General features: G+C 43.9%; 1 pseudogene; it reads right to left on the bottom strand.

Moving 5' to 3' along the window:
* Positions 1 to 4,079: 4,079 nt before the first annotated feature.
* On the bottom strand, positions 4,080 to 5,813 carry LOC133454480 (uncharacterized; annotated as a pseudogene).
* Positions 5,814 to 7,844: the final 2,031 nt, after the last annotated feature.

Below are 7,844 nucleotides of genomic sequence, written 5' to 3'. Positions count from 1 at the left end.
AAGCAACAGGGAAAGGCGGCACTGAAAAAAAACACCCAGTTGACGCTCAAAGAGGCCACCGAGAAAAAACAGAAATACGCCAAGGACCACCCCAGGGCGAAAGCCATCAATCGGAAAATCATGGAGTGTATTGCACTGGATAACCAGCCCTTTTCTATCGTGCAAGACGCCGGATTCACCAAACTTGTGGAGTTCCTCGAGCCACGCTTTACCATGCCCAATCGCAAGTATTTAACAGATGTTTGCTTACCCGAGTTGTACAGTGTTGTTTACAGCCATGTCGAGAAGCTAATTGCTGATGCTGTATCCATTAGCTTCACAACAGATATCTGGTCTTCAAGCGTTAGCCAGGTTAGCATGTTGAGCTTGATTGCTCAATGGCTAGATAAAGACTTTGTGCTGATGAAGTCTGTGCTTCATTTCCAAGAGTGCCGTGGGTCTCATACGGCAGAAGCAATCGCATCTGCTTTTGAAGGGATGTTTGCGATGTGGAAAATCCCCAAGGAGAATGTGCATGACGTGGTCAGAGACAACGCACGAAACATGGCTAAAGCTACGTCGGAGTTTGGTGTCCCAAGTTTGCCCTGCATGGCACATACCCTGCAGCTCGCAGTGAATGGAGGGGCCCTGTCTCAGCGCAGTATTGCAGATGCTCTGGCTGTGGGGAGGCGAGTTGTAGGACACTTCAAGCACTCACCACTTGCTTGCAGTCGTTTTGAAGACATACAAAAAGAACTCAACATGCCCGTGAAAAAGCTGCAACAAGACGTCTCCACCAGGTGGAATTCCAACTATTATATGATGCAGATCCTGGTGGAGCAGAAGAAGGCTGTAAGTGCATATGCTACTGATTATGAGCTCCCCACAACATTGACAACAACTCAGTGGGGGATTATGGAGAAGATGATCACCCTCCTAGAACCCTTTGAGCAGCTAACCAAGGACATCAGCTCTGCAGAGGCCACTGCGCCAGATGTCATCCCTGGTGTGATGTCCCTGACGCGGCTGCTTGCCAAGACGGATGAATCAGACAAAGGTGTGCAAACAGCCAAACATGCCCTATTGGAAGCTGTCAGTAAGCGCTTTGATGGTGTGCAAACTGAACCTCTTTATGCAATTGCAACCATGGTTGATGCTCGCTACAAAGACCGTTATTTTGACCCGGATAAGAAGGAGGGAGCACGGAATATGCTGCTGAATGTTGTGGAGGAAATGGCCAGTGTGTGCAATGGTCAGCAAGAAGACGTTGCTGGTGCCAGTGCAGATGATCCAGGCCAGGAGGACCAGGACCCCCCACCTAAGAGGGCCCGAACTGGGAGCCTGCAGGACATGTACCGAGAAATCCTCACAGAGAATGATGTCACCAAACAAACAACTACAGGCGAAACGGCATCACAGGTGAGTAAATAATAAACTTTATCAGCAGATGTGTTGAGTGCTTCACATGAAAATGTTCATAAAGTGAATCAAAGTGACTGTCTGTGCTTTAAAGAAAAGTAAGTAGAATTTTTTGTTTTTGTTTTTAATTTTTATTTAGGTGCATGCATACCTGGGAGAAGCCACCATCCTTAAGACAACCTGCCCTTTGAACTACTGGGGTTCCACCCAGGTCCGCTTCCCTGCACTTGCCCGAGTTGCACGCAAGTATCTCACTGCACCCTGTACCAGCGTAGACAGCGAACGGCTGTTCAGCGCCATCTCCCATGTTATCGACGAGAAGAGAAATCGCATACACTGCAACAATGCTGAGATGCTCATTTTCATTCAGAAAAATATACCTCTTATGGACAAGGGAAAAAATTAGACCAGTCATATAAGCGAGTCAGCATCAGTCTTTTAGCCTCATTTGTTGCACTTTAAAGGAGGGTTATGTTTACTAGTCTGGACTGAAGCTGTTTTAATTTGTTGTGCCTTTCTTGTTTTTATTTGCACATGTTGTTGTTACTCATATGAAAGAGCAGGGTGGATTGACCCCAGTTTATGTTTATATTTTAATGATTGTGGGTATGGCCCGTTATGGAGGCCAGTCAGTCTTTTAGCCCTGTTCATTGGACTAATACTAAAGGACTGTTTACTTGTTGTTTACTTCTTTGGAAGGTCTGGACTGAAACTTTTGTGCCTTCCTTGTTGTTATTGCACACTACCTTAATCTTGCATCTCTTTATTGTTGCTCATGTAGAGCAGTGCTGATTGAGCCCAGCTTATAATTTCAATGATTGCATTAGCCCAAGTAATGGGCTAGGGACACAGGCTGCTTAGATTTGTACACCTTAAAATGTTTCCTTTTTTGTACTTCACCTCAAGCCTGAAGTATTTTTTGTAGCTCAAAGAAATGTGCAGTTTTCTAAATTGAACAGTAGGCTATAGTTGCCACATTGTAATTGACTCATATTTGTGAATTAATTCAATTAAGGTGAGTTTGAGTAAGTTGAGTTTTAGTTAAAGAAACAGTTCATGAAGCATCCTACAAATGCAGGCTCATTTAACACAGAAAAAAGAGTAGCCTGACATACACTATGCCTGTTATTGTAGTTGGCTTTACATGCTGCTATGTTGCACATTGTTGTTCAGGTACAATGTTTTATCATTTGTGAACAAGTCAAATTTGCCCTATTTGTTGTGGGCATTGTCAAGTTTATCTCAGGGAGAGTGTAATCCAAACTGTTGTTTGAGACAATTTAAAATAAATAAATAAATATGGCACTTTTTTCCTAAATGAAGTTGAAGTATTATTTTTCTTATTTTGCACAGATGTTAACATTTGGAAAGCCTTGTTGCATTCGAGAATGCATCCAGTGGGGCATCACAATAAAATTAAGCATGTTTTGGTGGAGATATGTGATGTTGTTACCTAAAATGAGTTTGGAGGAAAAATAACCCACATTGATTCGACATCGGTATCGGTATCGGCTGATATCGGAATCGAAAATTGAGAGTTGGACAATATCGGCATATCGGATATCGGCAAAAAAGCCAATATCGGACATCCCTAACTTAACATGCTGTCACAGTATTTATAGCGCACAAATTTAAATGTGTACTTCAAAATAAATACTTACACATTAGTTGTCCACAGTGAGTTTTCAAAATAAAGGTGTCCATATAGTCTATAGTGGATGTAAAGGAAAATAGAGTGTGACACTGTAGCCAGTGTTTTTTCCTTTTTTTTCTTTTAACTTTCCTTTTTATGATGTATTGTTATCTTATTTACCTAATGTAGTGTTGAGTGTGATTATCGGAGTATGGGGATCATTGTGAAGTCACAGTGTCAGTGGATTGAACGTTGCGAAGAAAATCCCCTGCTTGGGAGACGGATGTGAAAACCAGGCGTTTGTCATCATGGGTGATGACCAGGGGGGCAGGATGGTGAAGCCTTATGTTCAGGGCATGTACCTTGGCCATCACTCCACCAAATTGACGCTGACACTAGCAGGTTTCAGCTGATACGCCTGGAAACAAGCTGAAAGTCTAATTATCGTAGCACACCTCCCTCTGTCTTCTTACTCAAGTGTATTTGACGGTCTAAATAGTTAATACATGTAATGACGATTGGTGTGAGTGCCGAGGACCAGGCTGTGTTAATTTGAACAACCCGGTGTGCTTGTTCAACTACTCGAGTGGGGGTATGCATTGTTTCAGAACCAAATAGATCTCATCCATCTCCTCCTAATGACTGTGGACCTGTAGCCCTATCATCTCACATCATGAAAGTCCTGGAGAGACTTTTACTGCCCCACCTGAATAAGCAAACAAGCACCTTCCAGGTCCCAATGCAGTTTGCTTATCGTTGTGTGGTTGGAGGTGAAGATGCCGTCATACACCTGCTTCAACAAACTGAAATATCTGCATGTTCGTTTGTCTGGTGCATCATAAGTAAACCAGTGAATAGAATCTTTGTAACATACATCAACTAGTGATGCAACTTGGACACATCATCAGTGATGTTACCTCGGGTCATTGAGTGTTTCGGGTCATTTCAACATCATACACTCTCTTCCAGGAGACCAAGCCTGATCAATCCCCCAGCTTGTGTCCAGGTAGCGTTACCCTACCCACGAATCTCCTCTCCTGATCCACAGTCAATGTGAGGCAACCTCTGCTGCCTCTGTGGCCTCCTTGATGGCCCTTCTCTTACTGGCCCCAGTGATGCCCAGCATACTGTAGGCCCTGCAGAGGGACTGGCCTGCGAACCCTCTGCATCCCACCTCAATGGGCTCACATCTTGCTTGCCACCCGTTGAGTCGACACTCCTCCACCAGAGCCTGGTACTTAGCCCTCTTCCTCTCATTGGCCTCCTCGATGCGGTCTCCCCAAGGGACCGTTAGCTCCAGAAGCACGACCTGCTTGGAGGTTGCTGAGGTGAGCATTACATCTGGCCTTAGTGATGTTATGGCCACGTTGTCCGGGAACTTTAATTGTTTCCCCAAATCAACCTTCAGCTCCCAGTCTTGTGCCATTGATAGCAGGCCAGAGGAGGAGGTCCTGGCAGCAGCTGGTGGTTCTTCTCCAGCTCTGATGAAGGAGATGGTCTTCTTCTCTGGGCGGAGGGGCATGCAGTGGGCAATTCCGCTGCAGATGGTGTTCGCTATAGCCTTCAAGACCTGGTCATGACGCCAGCGGTAGCGCCCCTCGCTCAGGCCTCTCGGACAGCAGCTCAAGATGTGCTCCAGGGTCCCTCTCTTCTGGCACAGAGTGCAAGCTGAAGACCCCACCTTCCCCCAACAGAACAGGTTAGACGGGCTTGGCAGCACGTCATAGACGGCCTGGATCAGGAATTTTAGGCGCTGGGGCTCGGCTCTCCACAGCTCAGTCCAAGTGACTTTGCGCTCTGCTGCCTGCTCCCACCGCGTTGTGGGCCCCGCTGAGACCCTGAGACTGAACCTGCTGTAATAGTGCAGAATGAGGTCTCTGAACTTGGTGGGGACACGGAGCCGGCATAATGCCTCTTCGACGAGCTTGTGAGGTATGGACCCCTAGGCGTTTGCGAGGTCCAGCCACAGTACGACTAGGTCGCCCTTGTTCTCTCTGGCTTCCCTAATCTGCTGGGTGGCAACTCCATTATGCTCCAGACACACCGGTATCTTTGGGATCCCTCTTTTCTGGACTGAAGTGTCAATGTAGGCATTCCTCAGGAGGTAGTCTGTCAGACGCCTTGCAAGAATGTTGAAGAATAGTTTGCCTTCAACACTGAGCAGGGAGATGGTTCTGAACTGATCGATGTTTTTAGACTCTTCCTCCTTCGGAATCCATACACCTTCTGCGAAGCGCCACTGTTCAGCAACCTTTCCACTCCTCCAGATCACCTTCAAGATGCTCCAGAGCCTGGGGAGTAACTTTGGGCAGCTCTTGTATACCTTATAAGGTACCCCACTCGGTCCTGAGGCTGAGCTTGATCTTGCCTTCTTGACCACTTCCTGGATCTCCTTCCAGCTGGGCTCCCTCCCATCGAAGTCCAGTGTTGGTGCAGGTGGGTCAATCAGGGAATGGCCGTAGCCCAGCTCTTGCTCCCTGGAAGCATCTTGATAGGTTGCATATAGGTGATGGTCAATCTCTGCTTTGGGGCAGGTAAGTTGGCCACTACGCTTCTGCCCCAGCAGCTGTTTTGTAAACCCAAGTGGATTTGCTACAAAGGCAGTGCGTTTCCTGGCTCTTTCCTTCCTCCTTCTCCTATGCCACTCAGCCCTCCTCAAGGTCATGAGCTTCTTGCACAGTATGTTTCGCAAGTCAGACAGAGGTCCCCTCTCCTCCTCTCTTGCCTCCTTAAACTGCAGCGTCAGGACCTTCAACTCCTGTCTGAGCTGGTGGATCTTGTTTGCCCTGTTGCTTTTGTATATATATATATATATATATATATATATATATATATATATATATATATATATATATATATATATATATATATACATATATACACATATACATATATATATATATATATATATATATATATATATATATACACATATACATATATATATATATATATATATATATATATACATACATACAAAAACATGCATATCAAATTTAGATTTATATATACATATATGTAGGCTATATATATATATATATATATATATCCTTCAGACCTCTACGGGAGATCCTTCAGACCTCTACAGGAGATCCTTCAGACCTCTACAGGAGATCCTTCAGACCTCTACGGGAGATCCTTCAGGCCGCTACAAGAGACCCTTCAGACTTCTACAGGAGACCCTTCAGACTTCTACAGGAGACCCTTCAGACTTCTACAGGAAATCATTCAGACCGCTACACGAGGTGCTTTCTGGTTACAGCAATAACCCTATGCAAAACTTATTTGAAAAGACCTAAGTCATAAAACGACTTCAACAATTATTTTCAATTCAGGGAAAAAAAAAATTGAAATAAATTGAACTAATTCAATAGCTTAACTCTAAGTTGCAATCTGCAGTTTTTTTATCCCCCAAAAATGGCTTCTCCCTTTATTTAGAGTATTTATGCTAAACTAGAGCAGCTTCGTTTTTCTGCTTCTAAATGACAATCATGTCAATCTGAACATCTGAGTTCCTCGACGTATGAATGTTTTCATAACTTACAGAGCTTGTGTTGGCAGCTGTGTCACATGTTGAGCTTTTTGATGTAATTGTGTTTGGCTGAAGATGAAGCCGCTCGGTCCAAAGGAGCAGCCTGGCTGTGTCCTCTGACGGCCCTTCAGTGTCTTGAGGGGAATCCAGCTTGAAATGGAGTCTGCTGTCAGCTTTGAATGACTGCACATGAATCCGACAGACCTGGGCACATAAACGATCACAGGTAACAGAAGTGTGCACGTCAGACTGAAACTGCCATGGATTAAGGATCAAATCAACAAAGAGAAGCTCACAGTTGAAAAGTATAATATAAGATTACTTGTTTCCAATTTATTCCACAACATCTCTTTTTGAGCTCCTTTGCAGCCTCGTCAAACTTAACACTAAATTTGTTTGACTGGGAGACACTTTTTTTCAAAACACCACAGGTTGCTTTGTCTGTCTATCCCAAAAATAAATCGGCGTTGTCCAGTGCCTAAACATAAATTCCACCCCCACCCGACCCTAACCCCACCTCAAATCCCCCACTCAGTTTGAGAATCTGCTCCGCCCTTTGCATAAAGATTTTCTTTATCCTTTTCCAGACTTTCTTAGGATGTTCTATCTCAAATTTCCTGCAATTTTTCTACTTTCCTTCTTTCTTTTTTTATCTGTTGTTCTTCATGTACCACTTTTTGACAGTAAACGTCAAAACTCAAGTCAGAATCTGGCCTGGCCTGGTGACCGAGCAGCCATTAAATGAAGCCGAGATGCAGTATGTAGTTGATTGCATAGTCCTATATGAATATGTTTAATATAAGTATATTTCAGACCTCACGTTTGTGCTCTTGAACTTCTCATATCACAGATTTTCAAATCCACGGTCAGTGAGGTGACCTTGCTGACAGAGGAGGTCACCTGTTTGCATTTCTCATTACAGCCTGGTTCTGTGTTATAGTTTTGAAGTATGTTTATTTCTCATTTTAGTTGGGAGACAAACTACTGACAATCAGAGCCATCATGTTAAGAGGCTTTGTTATTCAAAATAGGAACTTTTTCCAACACTAAAATCATTTTCTTCATGGTATTTAATGCTCTAATTCAGCATGATTTATTATTCAAGAGGAATCTGAATAATCTGAACGGGGAAATGTGTCCAAGAATTTACAGAGAAATAATGAAAAGCTTTAAAATAAAACATTTGTTGTCAGTGCCAGCAGGCATCAAAGCTGTAGGAAGCTCCTATAATTGCTTAAACAACATGAGCTCTTCAATTTATTGAAGAATAAATACAAAATG

Source organism: Cololabis saira, chromosome 11 (genome assembly GCF_033807715.1).
Source record: "Cololabis saira isolate AMF1-May2022 chromosome 11, fColSai1.1, whole genome shotgun sequence".
NCBI classification, from domain to species: domain Eukaryota; kingdom Metazoa; phylum Chordata; class Actinopteri; order Beloniformes; family Belonidae; genus Cololabis; species Cololabis saira.
The sequence above is the reverse complement of the archived record's forward strand: the minus strand, read 5'-3'. Positions and strand labels throughout refer to the sequence as shown.